The 13,851-nt window shown below is 39.9% G+C and overlaps 1 pseudogene; it reads left to right on the top strand.

Annotated features, from left to right (window-relative positions):
- The window catches only part of LOC148020659 (calcineurin B-like protein 1), a 30,043-nt pseudogene that overhangs the window by 13,866 nt on the left and 2,326 nt on the right, over positions 1-13,851 (top strand).

The raw sequence follows: 13,851 nt of genomic DNA, 5'->3' as shown, positions 1-13,851 counted from the left end.
AAGCAAGGCTTGGCTTGACCATCGCCCCACATTCCTTGCCTGGTTCCTCGAAAAGAACTTGTGATGATGCCCTGACTGTAGATCTTGCAGTATTTCTCGCACCAACCTGGAGAATGGTGCCTTAGGAATAATCAAGTCGGCACTCTTCTGGAATTTCCTTATCTCGCGTAGCGCAACTGTGCCTGGTCTCCATCTTCGCTTTTTATGTGTTGGAGGGCGTGTATTACGAGTTGGAGCAGTAGTGGGAGGTGGAGCAGCTGGAGCATGTGGACCACCATTTCTGGACAATGGCGAACCATCATTATCGACCATACTAGGGCCACCATTGTTGGCCACAGTAGCGCCACCATTATTGGCTGCAGTAGGGCCACCGTTATCGGTCACCAGGGGATCTTTGTCACTCACAGTACGCTCACTAGATTCGGAAGAGTATTGAGCTCTTGCTCTCGCAGGCACCTTTTTGATAGGAAGCTTGGAACGTGCCATGGCTGTGATAATGAAGGATAGAAAGGTGGAGGGTAGAGTGGAGAGCAATGGGAAAAAATGAAAGGAGAGACGACTTAAATACGAAACTTTCAAACTTACTGTGGTGTAAATGAATTTTAAATTTATCATTTCATTTCATTTCTCCACCCCATCCCTACCTCTCTCTATCTCCTGACACCCCCCTCATGCCCCCCCTCTCTCTCTAGGCCAATGAATGTTCCAATGTTTAGAATTTTCATATCTTTGTCTTAGGATTTCAAAATGGACTTTTCATAATTAAAAAACAAAGTTCGAAATCGACTTTGAAAAATATAGTGACAAACCTTTGAAATTTTAAAGAAAATTTATAAGACATCTCATGTTAGAGATATGAGTATTGATGTGTCATATCCTTGGGACTTGTGCTCTCTTGTGGACTCTAAATGCATCAAAATTATTATCTTTATCTAGGTCTCCATTTTTTGCCATCTCTCTCTTGGGTTTCCAACCATTCTGCGTGCCGTTGTCTAGCTGTGCTGTTTTCATATCTTGCTTTTCTCACTTCATATATTGCCCTACTTATAGATTCTGCTTGAGATGTTTTGGACTTCTTTTCTTTTTCCTCATATCGTATCTCTAGTCTCCTATACCACCATTGGAATAATTGCCTCATAGAATTGGAATCATTGATGCCACCTCCATGATCAGTTGCCTTTTGAAAAGCACAGCGAGCTTGCCAGTGAGATCTTTCCATGCCTTGAGTTGACCATATTGCCAAACTTCCTTGATCTGCAAAGTATGGACCATGTGCTTCAAGTATATGCTGCACAAGAAAAGAGATTAGAAACACAAAGTAATTCGAAATGATGATTTTTTTTTGCAATGGTGATAATACTGACCATGTAGTGTGTTATGCTATTTGTAGTCCATGCCTCCACCATGGACTTATGAAATTTAGCAGCTGTCTCTTTAAATGCATTGGCATCACCATCCATAAACCCCAACTTCTGTAAGAGAGCTGCTAATCTATCTAGGTGTATCCACACTTCTGCCTTCGCAATCCTCGTTCGTCCCCCATTGCTCCAATCTGAAACAGCAAGGTGCAACTTTTTCCATGCTTCGTACTTCTCTGGTTGTTTTACTAGTATATTGCCTTCCTCATCTCGAGGTGGAGATAAAAACTTCCTAGCCTTGGGTCCGCCAAAGCATGGTTTACAAGGAACATTTCCACTCTTCCCCGATTTTTTCTCATCCTTTTTTATGTCTACTTGGCCTCCGTGCAATCCAACTTCAGAGAGGACTTGTTCTACCTTCTTGCATGTAGCATCAGATTCTGACACGGGCTGCATCTTGTATGCAAAGCATATATATTCATATACTAGCTTCTCAATTATTCTAACCAAACAATGCAATGTGCAAAAGTGAACACTTGTTAGTGGTATTTCCAAAATAGGGCGCCAGTTTGGATCCACTGGAATTAGCATTCCATTTCTCATGACTTTCTGATCACGTGTCGGAGCACCCTGTTGTCCTGCCTTGGCAAGCCATTCTTTCTTTCCATCTTTCCCTTTCTTCCTAGTTTGCATGCAGTATATGCACGGAAATTTTGCATTTGCTGCATTTGATAAACCAAACATACACTTCAATGTTTTTAAATCACCTGCAAGATGCCATTCAACTTGATAGTCCCCAAACCCCTCAACATGTAAAACTGCTCCATTATTTTGCTGTTGAATAACACTGGGTATATTAGTGAGGTTAAAAAAAAACTTTAAGTACTTCATGGTCCTCCTTTGGTACTTCAAATGCTGCAAGCCACCATATTTCATTCTCCGATTGTACACTGAAGTATAAAGGATGTTTTTCATCGATGTTGGGATCCAATGCTCGATTCATAAGTGTTATACTCACACGCTCAAGTTTTTGCCCCTTGATAATCTCACTCTCATCAAGTTTGAGGACAAACTTAAGCTTGCCTCTACATTCTTCCATAGACATATTGTAAAACTTGACCATAGCAATCTGAACCCTACATATATCCAATACAAAGTTGTTGGATGCATTCAATACAAAGGCAACTTCTTTGGAACCATACTTCAATATGTGTGTGTGTTCCAGATGCGTAGGCTCACCAATTAGTTCTAAAACTTTCTCATTTAGTTGTTTTCGAGCCTTCTTCACGTGAAATGGTTTTGGCAGAGGCATTACTCGCTTAGTATTGAAGACTTGCTTAAAACCTGTATCCAATTGTTGATAGAGCATACTATATGACTCAGAACTCATTCCCACCTTGTCACATAATCCCTGAGCATCTGTAGCAGTAAACAAGTTGCTCACATCCCTAAGACGTTCACTAGCAACACCATCCACAATGTCCCTGAATTTACGATTTTCCAATGCATTTTTTACCATATTCTTGCTAAGGACTTTGGCAATAGTATCATTCTCTGCATGAGGAAACATATTTCTCATTGTAGTAGATTGAGCATATATCTGTCTATGATATTGTCCACTTCCTTTGGCTAATTGGCCAATTGGTTTAACGGATCGGATGCGCCGACGTGCCCCTTTGGTTTTTAAAGTGGGCCCAATCTCCAAAGTTTTTGTGAGCTTCCTCTCTATGTTTTGATTCTCCTTCTCCAAGTCATTGACTTTAGACTGTAACTCCATATTCTGCACGTGTGTAGCATGCATAGCATCTTCAATGACAGACATTGCTTGTTGTAGGTTCTGGTTCTCTCTATCCTTCTCAGCCAATAATCTATCCTTTTCCATCAAAGACTGCATATTCCCTTGTAATCTTGTCTGCATATTTGTCAAGGTTTGATGAGCCCCTGCTATTCCTTGTGTGACAAGTCTGCATGTGTATCCATACAATCCTTCATTGCCTTCACAAGCAAACTTTACAAATGATGTAAGCCCTTCAAATTGTGGTGGCCTTCGAGTGAGTGGATCAGGTGGATAAATGCACCCATCAACCCAAAGGTCCACATTTTTTTCCCTGCATTTCTTTCTTGTTGCATCCTGCATCTTATTGCATCATCTCTTTCCACAGTTCTTTTGAACATTGGTGCATATTCATCCTCCAATTGAAAGTGAATATCTCTCTTTCTCTTGGTACATCCTACACCTACATTCTGCAAAAAAAAAAGTATGCAAATGTTAACTTGGATTAACATTCAAATAGCAGAACTACACCCCTTTGATTCACTATATCTGTGTTTTTTTTAAAACCCAGTTGGTTCTTGTCTCTTTCTCTTGCTTTCAGTCTTGATAGACCCTAATCAACCCCTAATCAGCCTGTAATCTTGGATTTTAATCTACCTCTAATTAGCATCAAATCTTATCTTCTGTTCTATCCAAAATATTCTCTCTCTCTCTCTCTCTCTTTCTCTCTCTCTCTCTCTCAACAAAAATTCATCAAGGAAACCCTAAACACATTCATACTGAAGCTTGGCTAGTGGAAAACAATAACATCATCTTATCTTCTACCCTAATTTACTATCTGTCACTCTATCACTTATTTTCTTTGTTCATCTCACACAGTCCTCTCTGTCCCCCCCCCTTCTCCCCTCCTCTCTCTCTCTCTCTCTCTCTCTCTCTCTCTCTCTCTCTCTCTATGAATTGATGCTTAAGGACTGAACAACAACTGTGAAGAATAATAACATCACAAAGATTTAAAAAATAAAGATACCTCCATTATCACTGGATTGCTTGTAGTATAGACTGTTGAAGACGGAGATTTCTTACTACATATTTCTGAAGAGGAAGATGGCTTGTAGCAGGGTAGAGTGTGTTGTAGATAGAGATTCTTTGATTTCAACAAATGGTATCAAAACTACTCCTCAATGCTGCTTCAGAAGAACTCGTATGCAAGAAACCATATTCTGGAGGGAAAGAGAAGAATGCACAAAATTTGGGACAAAACTAGAGCTTTCTGAGGGAATGAAAAAATGCCCAGAAATAGGTATATACTTGTCCAAAAAAGACGAAAATTTACAAGGAAACTCTTGAGTCAAAAAGGTGTCTCTGGGTAAAAAATAATCTTAAAATATGATGTGTACGTCATTTTATATCGTTTTTTAACTTCCGCCCTTTTAAGAAGCGAGAATGAGAATGATTGAAAAGTCATGAGGGCACTAAAGAGGGCATTAAAGAGTCATGAGGGCATTAAAGAATGATTGGCTGCGTTTTTAGAAAAAATAGAATTGTATTTTTTTAGTTATGAGGATTTTGAGAAAAAGTGACCTTATCCTGCAGTTTGGGAATAAAATAATAGGTGAAATCTATTGAAAACACAAAAATGAGATTTTCTTGATTGTAGAAGATCTCTTTTTATAATATTATTTTGGAATCTCTTTTTAGAGAGAGAGAGGTGAGAGAAACCCCTTAAGGGGCAAAAAAGAGAGTCCATATTTCTCCTAATGCATGTGTACATTGTACTATCTTTTCTTTTTCTTTTCACTCATCATTGGGGCAGATTTACCTTTAAGTGGGAGGTTGTTGGGGGTAAAGGCGCCTCTGCCTAGCCGCCTGTGTATTACTACACTGATAATACCTGCCATTACACACTGCAAGAGGCAATCACCCTTCATCGTCGCTTTATTATTTATTCTTTTAGTGATAGTTTAAATAAAGGAAGGCCTGGTCAAACATTGTGTGTTGGAGTTCCCATTTGGCCTCTCTCTCTTTCTTGCTCTTACTCTCCTGCCATAGCTCTTCCAAGAAAGCTTCGATCCTTCTCATCATTCAATCATAAGTCCCCAACGACAAAGGATTTGAAGCTGAAAAAGAAACTCGGATTCAAGCTACTTTCTGACATTGAGACGACTACGGACTTGAAGAAGGTGCTTGAGAATCGAATTCCTAACTATAAAATTGAATTCACTCTTGGAGAAGTCTTGGGGATTGCCAATGTAAGAGAGGGGGATTTAATAATGGGGAAATACTAGCTACAATGGCTAGTATATAAGGTGTTAAGGACTTGATTTTTCATCATTAGATTATAATACAAGTCTCCTTTCATCTTCATCTCCTTCTCCAAGCTCTCATGGCTTCTTTCTCTCTCTTTCTGTCTTTCTCTCTCCTTTTCTAGTTTTTCTCTCTCCTCTTCACTCTCTTTCTCTCTCTTCCTGCAGTCTTTCTCTCTCTTTTGCACTCTCTCTCTTCTCTTCTTGCCTTTCTCTTGTCCTCTTCATGACAGCCAAAAGAGAATTTCATTATATTATCATTGACATCATTAAAAGAAAATGACATATTATTGAAGAGCCGATACATGATATGATCCATTGAGAGGCTTTAGCATTGCTGAGGCTATTATTTATGGCTTGCAGATTGAGGAGATTGATTCTAATGAGGATTCTATAGATGAAGATTTATGAGAGGAAATGAGAGAGGGAGAGGAAGAGGGAAAAAACATGAAACATAGTAAAGAAAGAGAAAAGGGGGGGGAGGAAGAAGGAGAATAAATGGATAAAAAATAAAGAGAGGGTAAGATCTTGTTCTTTAATTTCTTCTTTTCTTGTTTGTAGTAGTAGTAATAGTAGTAGTAGTTCTTGAATTTCTTTTCTTATTTGTAGTGGTAGTAGTAGTGGTGGTGGTAGTAGTAGTAGTAGTTCTTTAATTTCTTCTTTTCTTGGAGGTGGTGTAGTAGTAGTAGTAGTAGTAGTAGTAGTAGTAGTTTTTTCTTCTTTTATTGTTTGTAGTAGTAATAGTAGAGTAGTAGTAGTAGTATAGAGAGAGAGAGAGAGAGAGAGAGAGAGAGAGAGAGAGAGAGAGAGAGATGTTTTGTTAAAGGAAATGAGAGAGGGAGAGAAAGAGAGGAAAAGAAATAAGGAATGAGAGAGAGAGAGGGAATAAACATGAAACATAATAAAGAAAGAGAGAAAGAGAGAGAGAGGGAGAGAGAGAGGAGAATGAATGGATAAAAAACAAAGAGAGGGTAAGATCTTGTTCTTTAACTTCTTCTTTTCTTATTTGTAGTAGTAGTAATAGTAGTAGTAGTAGTAGTAGTAGTAGTAGTAGTAGTAGTAGTAGTAGTAGTAGTAGTAGTAGTAGTGGTGGTGGTAATAGCAGTGGTGGTGGTGGTAGTAGTATAGAGAGAGAGAGAGAGAGAGAGAGAGAGAGAAAGAGAGAGAAAGAGAGGTTTTGTTAAAGGTGCACCTTTGATGTGTTCGAGAAGGCGAGTACTAGTCGTAGTAGTGGTAGTAGTAGAGAGAAAGAGAGAGGTTTTGTTTAGGGTGTAACTTGGGTGTGTTCGACACTTTGGGAAGGCAAGAACTAGTAATAGTAGTGTTAGTAGTAGTAGTAGTAGTAGAGAGAGAGAGAGAGAGGTTTTGTTAAAGGTGCACATTAAGGAAAAAATATGGCGAGGTCCGATGCAATACCATAGGACAGGAAACACTCCAACATAGGGTAGCTACTCCCTCGTCTCCATGCATAGCATATTAGACTTTACATATTGTAGGTCCGTCCATAGGTAGGTGGAGACTTTACATACATTAATTTTGTTGAGTTACAATAGAATAAATCCCTTCTCAAACAATTTAAGAAACGAAAAAATAATGATAACAAAAAAAAAGTTTGCCATAATGTAGACCAAATGGAAAATGATGAAGGTCGTGATGTTCAAGATTGTGAGACGTATCTTAATCAACGTGTCCCATGTCCTTGCTCTTAATGTAAGTTGGCAATTAGACAAAAACATCGATTGTCTGTAGAACACATACAATACTTCGGCAAGTTTCAATTAGAGATCATTGATCAAGTGATCTCAGATTTTTGAGCAAACGTTTAAAAAAAGTGTATATCAATCATGCATTGTATTCTCAAACTAATTGAATATCATATACAAAAACATTGGAGTTTTTCTACAAATTTATTACAAGGAGATGAAGTCTCATCCCAAGGAGGAGTGCACCCTTTGCAGCCAATTAGAAGAGTTCATGGGCATGCGATGGATGGAGTGCTTGAGCTAATCCACCACTTGGAAGGTAATGCCCGATCCATACCATCAATACTAGAGAAGATATGCAGCCTTCTAGACTTTTCTACAATCTTGGAGGCTGAGATGGAGGCAATGATCAATGCATTGATGCCCATGGATGTCAAGACATTTGATCCGCTTAGAGAGAAAGCATCCATACCATTATATGATGGGTGCCAAGTATCTTTCATGAAGACACTACTTGCACTCCTAAGTGTGCAAGCAATATACGGGTGGAGTGATGCGAGTGTGACCGAGTTGTTCATGTACCTTGTACGTACGCTTCATTAATTTCTTTTCAACGCTATTATAAAAAATAATTGTGCTTCTTCGAGGTGTTTTATGATTTTTTTCAAGTTACTGAAGTATCATAAATTACCATTTATAAATACCATGCCTGACTATCATGATGATGCGCGACATGTTTTATGAAAGCTTGGTATGAACTATAATAGCATCCATGCATGTATCAATGATTACATACTATTTCAAGGAGAATACGAGACTATAGAGACATGTCCAAAGTGTGGTGCTTACAGGTATCGAGAGGACTTACAATGGCAAACCATCTCTCAAAAAGTTATTTGATACTTTTCGCTTATCCGCTACATAAATGACATGCTTCATACGTTTGGCATGGTGAGCTTGACAACGTGGCATGTGCAAAATAGATCCACAAATGGAGTTCAATGAATATCAGTGGATTCATGCACATGGAGTGACATTGACTCTACCTTTCCAGGCTTTGCCCGAGAGCCAAGGAATCTTCGGCTCAATCTTGCTATGGATGGCGTGAACCCATTTGGTCTGCACTCACCTTCTTACAGTGTGTGGCATGTAGTCCTTGTCAACTACAACATCCCTCCATGGATTTCTATGAAGAAAGGACATCTCATCCTTAGCTTGCTCGTTTCCAACCACTACAAAGTCAAAAATATGGACGTGTATCTTCGTCCATTAGTTGATGAGCTTAAGATTTTGTGGGAGGAGGGGGTCACCGTGGAAGATGTGAGCAAGCACTATGGTCGACGATACACCAATATTAGAGCCATTCTCATGTGGACCATGCATGACTTTTCAGGATTCAAGGAGTGCTTAGGTAAGTAGGCTTCCGTTCTCGTTGGTAATATCTATCATAGCTTGTTCAAGTTTGTATTCAATGGATAGAGGTGTTGGGATAGGTCTAGTTACCTTAGGTTATCATACATCTCCATTGTGTGGGTCACAAACCATGAAGAAGATATGTGTGATTACCTTAGTTTATCATATGCTTCTTTCTTATCGGAGGGTCATGAACTGGGGGAAGGTTTTATTGTATGACCTCCAGCACGTATGAATGCCCAAAGCTTATAAGAGCTGAAAATGGTCCACACAGAGTCACATCCAAATGGAATGTGATGGTTCTCAGTTTTCTATGAGTTGCCGTATTGGACCCACTTATATATCAACCACTTGTTGGATCCCATGCATATTTTCAAGAATGTAAGTAGTTTACTATGGGACCACATCATAAGGAAAGAGAGACATTGCAAGGGCATGAATGGATTTGAAGGAAGTAGACAAGATAGAGCCGCTTTGGCCACAGTCGAGTGTTGATGGTCGATTGTAGCTACCTCGTGCTCCTTGGGTTTTGTCCACTAAAGAAGAGCACATTGTGAAGCAAATTATCAAGTCTACAGGTATGATACATTCTCTGAGGTCCAGGTTTTCTAAAGCTGACCAATTATTACGGCTAAAATCCCACGATTGACATAAGATATGTCAAGTTTGTACTACAAATGGATTGTAAGTGGCTTGCATATTTTGCTATTTGGAGTGTAGTCATTGTTCATAATGCTTCTTCATTAGTGACAGTTTGTACTATCGATCACGATCGTAGGATGCCTTACTCCAGAAATACGTGGGGTTTATAGGTTGTCAACTTTAGTGTAGTGGATCTCATAGAAGGAAATCAAGACATCCTTTATTGAATCCGCAAGGCAGGGAGCAATGGAGATGGTCTGTCTCTTTGAGAAATACCTGCCCACTAGCATGCTCATGATACAAATCCACCTTCTTGTGCATCTTGTAGATGACATGCAAATTGTTGGACATATCCATAGGCAATGGATGTTCTTCTTGGAGTGCTTCATGAAAACCCTGAAAGGCTTTGTGTGACAATGAGCTTGGCCGCCAAAAGTTAGCATGGCTGAAGGTTTGTTGGTGTCTGAGGCGTTAGTGCATATTTCACAGTGGCTATACCAATGGTGGATTCAGACAATAGTATGCTATGGTCGCTGAAGGACGAGGATAGACTGACTGTAGATGTGGTGGTTGGAAATGGGGTAGAAAAAAGAATGGATGCTGCAATGAAAGAAAAAGTGAATCGCTTTTGTATGTTGCACCATGCCTCCATGGAGACATGGCTCGCTAGGTACGAGCAAGCTAGGAAAGATTAAGAAGAAGTGCGATCTGAATTTTGACGTAGTATGTGCCATCAATTGATTCGATATCCCAAGGGCATGGAGGAGATGCCATGGTTTATGTCAACGCGATGGCTGCATGGAGCTTTGACAGTAGCGTCTTGCAAAGGAGTGGAGGTCTCAGTTGATGAGTGGGAATTCTCGAGGGTATTTAGTCCAAAGGTGACGATGTGTTTAGGGTTTGTCATATCTACATTTTATATGCGACAACTAATTGAGTGTTTCAATGTACAGTACGAAATATACAATGCGGCGTGGTCATGCGAACGGCATTTTTACGTGGAGCTTATCGACAAAATGCACTCCACAACATATTGTGGCATCATGAAAAAGTTCAAGCAAGAGAACCGATGACGAGCAACGGATCCAAACACCATTATAGATGAGATTGAGTATTTTGGGAACTTGCAAAGTATTATCATGGTGGATTATTGTAGCTTCTCCATGATCCTATTCGATGTGCACTGGTTCAAAGTGGTACTTAAAGGAGCTAGAGCAACAGTTCAATGAGGTCCATTCGGATTTCTCGAAATAGATTCCGAAAAACAATAAATGGATTTGCACGACACATTTGCATTGGCGGCCCATTGTGAATAGGTGGATGAACTCATATTTTTTAACATTTTATTACGACATGGTATATGTTACAAAAGTTAAATCTCTCTTGTACGTGATTTTGAACATGTAATTTTCTATCCAAACCCTCAACAACCTCGATGGTGGTATGTTATACCTTCAGCTCCTCGAACTGTGAGAGTATATGATCAAAGCAATGTTTCCAGTGTACATGAGGATAATATGAAAATAGAGGGGTTGATATTGCAAGGGGTGGAGGCCGCCAAAAGCTTGGAGAATATAGAGGAGCCATAATCGGGTAGCAATGATGGAAATACAAGAGTCCAAGATTTTTTTGAGAACGAGGTGGAGTCATAATTTTGTGGTGACCTGTTTGTCAACCTTCCAATGTATGTGGAGTTGTATCAAGAGATTGATATGGGACCATAGGGTACTTCATACTTGGAGCATTGACCTACTCCATTCACTGACGAATCCTTTATAAAGGTACATCAGATATCTATTTTAAGTAAGATCATTTTTTAAAGATTTATATTACCGTGCTTTGCTTGATTTATATTGATTATGCTGACATTATTATTTTTTTGTACAGGTGATCTTTGTGGATATTTAGATCAGCACGATGAGTCGAGGGATGAGCGACGAGGAGCTATAGGAGATCTTCACACATATGTCTCCAGATCAAATGGCTTGATTCAGAGATATAGCGGGCCAGGAGCTATCTCGGACACCATCAAGCCGTTCTGTTAGATCTACTTTGGTTCACTCTGATGGTTCAGTTTCCAGTAGACAAGGTCGACGCTCCAAACTTGGGCCAGATGAAGGGAGTGGTTTTGGGGGATGCTACAGAGATATGGATGCACTGAGCCCGCGGTCGGCCGGGATACAAGTGCTACTCCTCCCTCTCGTTCGGATTCGAGAGAGTGTAGCTTAGGTGGTTGTTGTGGAGGTATCGACACAATATCTCCATCTCATCATTCTGCTGGAGTTGCATCACCTATGGGATTTGTCACACCTGTGGGGATGTCTACTTCAATTACTCTAGCTTTTGCTCAACCGTCCGTAGGTGGCATATTTATGGGTGCTACTCTGAGAGATACTACCACCGTAGGTACATCAGATGTATAGGGGTCTCCTGGATATGCCCAAGAGTGTGGTTGCAAGTGGAAGAGGACACATCTTAGGTATACCCCAGCGGGGTATGGATACCTTGTAGATAATAGTACAAGTGCCATCATCATAAATGATGATGGCTCATATGAGAGAGTTGTGCCAACAAGTTTTTTGGCACAAAGACTTGGATCATTGGAAGAACATACCATAGGGGAGCAAGGACTACATAGTAGCATCATTGCATGAGGAGTTTCCGGTACCCATCACAGTAGATAGGTTTTCCATATGCTAGATGATGGAGTGCATGCGTGCATACATGTCACAAAGACGATCGAATGCATGCAAGGCACTTAAGAGTGGGGCCTCAAAGCTCGAGTAGCTAGATGCAAATAACTGGTGCCAACTCAAGGAGGAGGCTACAGATTCTCCAGGACATTGGAGAACAACAGTACGAGGTGGCGAGGGTACAACTAGAGGTAGGAGTGGTCCATCGCTTGGGAGTGGTAGCCACATGACTTATCTGGAAAACTTTGTAATTTTTTCTTTTGTTCTACTTGCATATTTTTTTGCAATCGTGTTTCTAACAGTTGTATTTTGTTTTTTTTGTAGCACTCCATTACAAACCGCGATCCCACCAGCCTAGAGACTCGATATGCAGAGAGACACAGTCTCACTACATTGATGGACCGATTGTATGGATGTAGCAATCTTGTAAGTTGCTCATCTTTCTTGTCTATAGTTACTAATTTTAATTAAAATACATTATTGTATGGTGGATTGATGTGTAGTTGTTTCTTTTTTTGCAAAGTCCCTTCGATGCTCCTTTGCAACGGGACGAGTTTTCAGATGGCGAGAATCTATAGCTCGCCCTTGGATCCGTGCAGTACACATGCTCTTCTTTTTTAGTCATGTGATCTATGTAGGCATTTTCTATGCACTATGTTATCATCATCCTTTATATCTTGCCATGATTGTACTGTCACTTTCATTACACAATCTTTTATTTATTTTATGTATCAGTCTTATGGATTCAAGTACACTTTGCCTTCATTTAGACGAGCATTGTACACATTACTGAAACTCTTTTATATAGCCCAAATAAAGTCACAATTTTTTTTTTCCATGTTATCATCACTATTAGCATTGCAAATGTACTGCATACATTGCTATTAGCGTTGCAATGTGTGTCACAAAGCGTCACTATCAACGATAGCGATGCAAATAGCTATTGTTCTATGGCGTCACTAATACCGACATTTTTTGTGGCGACGGGGGAAATTTTCTTTATGAACATTTTCGTCGCTTTGAACATTGGTAAAAGGCCTATATCTTATAGTGTGTTGAGCTTGGCGGTGTTGAGGATGGGTAGCTGTGGCCCATTCAGAGGATGTGCAGGTTTGGAGGGAGTGGATGTCATGACGTTATGTGTCCACCACTGTAAACTTGAGGGGGGATTTTTCACCAGGAATTTGAACTCATTAGTCAACGTCTTTAGGAATTTGTTTATGTGTATATTTTTGTTTGTAGATGCTTTTGTTTTAGCACCCTTGTGACTATGTATAGTAAATGTGGCAGCCTTTTGGAAGCAGAAAGTGTATTTTCTCACCGATCAAACCATGATGTGGTACTGTGGAGTGCTCTACTTTCAGTATATGTGGAACATGATCAGGGAGAAAAAGCTTTATGCTTCTATAGACAAATGGTAGAGGAAGGTGCAAGTCAAAATCTATAGACATACATACTCATCTTACAAGCATGTCTCACCCTTCTAGGAAAGGGGAAAACTCTGCTTAAGGACGGTTGTGATATGCCCTAGAAATTATGCAAGCAGTACATGTTGATGCTCAAAGTAAGTTTGGTAAGTTGTGTGACCATGATACTATATCATGGAATGCAAAACTCTCGACATTTCTTGAATATGGCCAAGGAGACATGGTTTTGCAGTTATATAGGCAAATGCATAGAGAGGGTATAAGTCGAGACCAACAAACAATGTGGATTACCCTTCAAGCATGTGACATTCTTTTAGAGTACAAAGAAGTCAAAGTTAAAGGGTGGCTATACCATCCGTTTGTTTTGAATATTGGATAGGCATTACATGTTGATGCTTGGAGCAAGGGATTAGTCAAAGATGTTTTTGTGGCAAACACATTGATTGATATGTATGGAAAATGTGGAAGTGTTGTGGAAGCTGAGAGCATGTTTGAAGGAGATGTGTTGGCCCCTTTAGAGAAATGTGCAGGTTGTCAA

Source organism: Lygodium microphyllum, chromosome 18, assembly GCF_053477565.2.
Source record: "Lygodium microphyllum isolate KBCC chromosome 18, Lygodium_microphyllum_v1.1.10, whole genome shotgun sequence".
Classification (NCBI taxonomy): Eukaryota; Viridiplantae; Streptophyta; class Polypodiopsida; order Schizaeales; family Lygodiaceae; genus Lygodium; species Lygodium microphyllum.
This window is presented reverse-complemented; position numbering and strand designations above follow the sequence as displayed.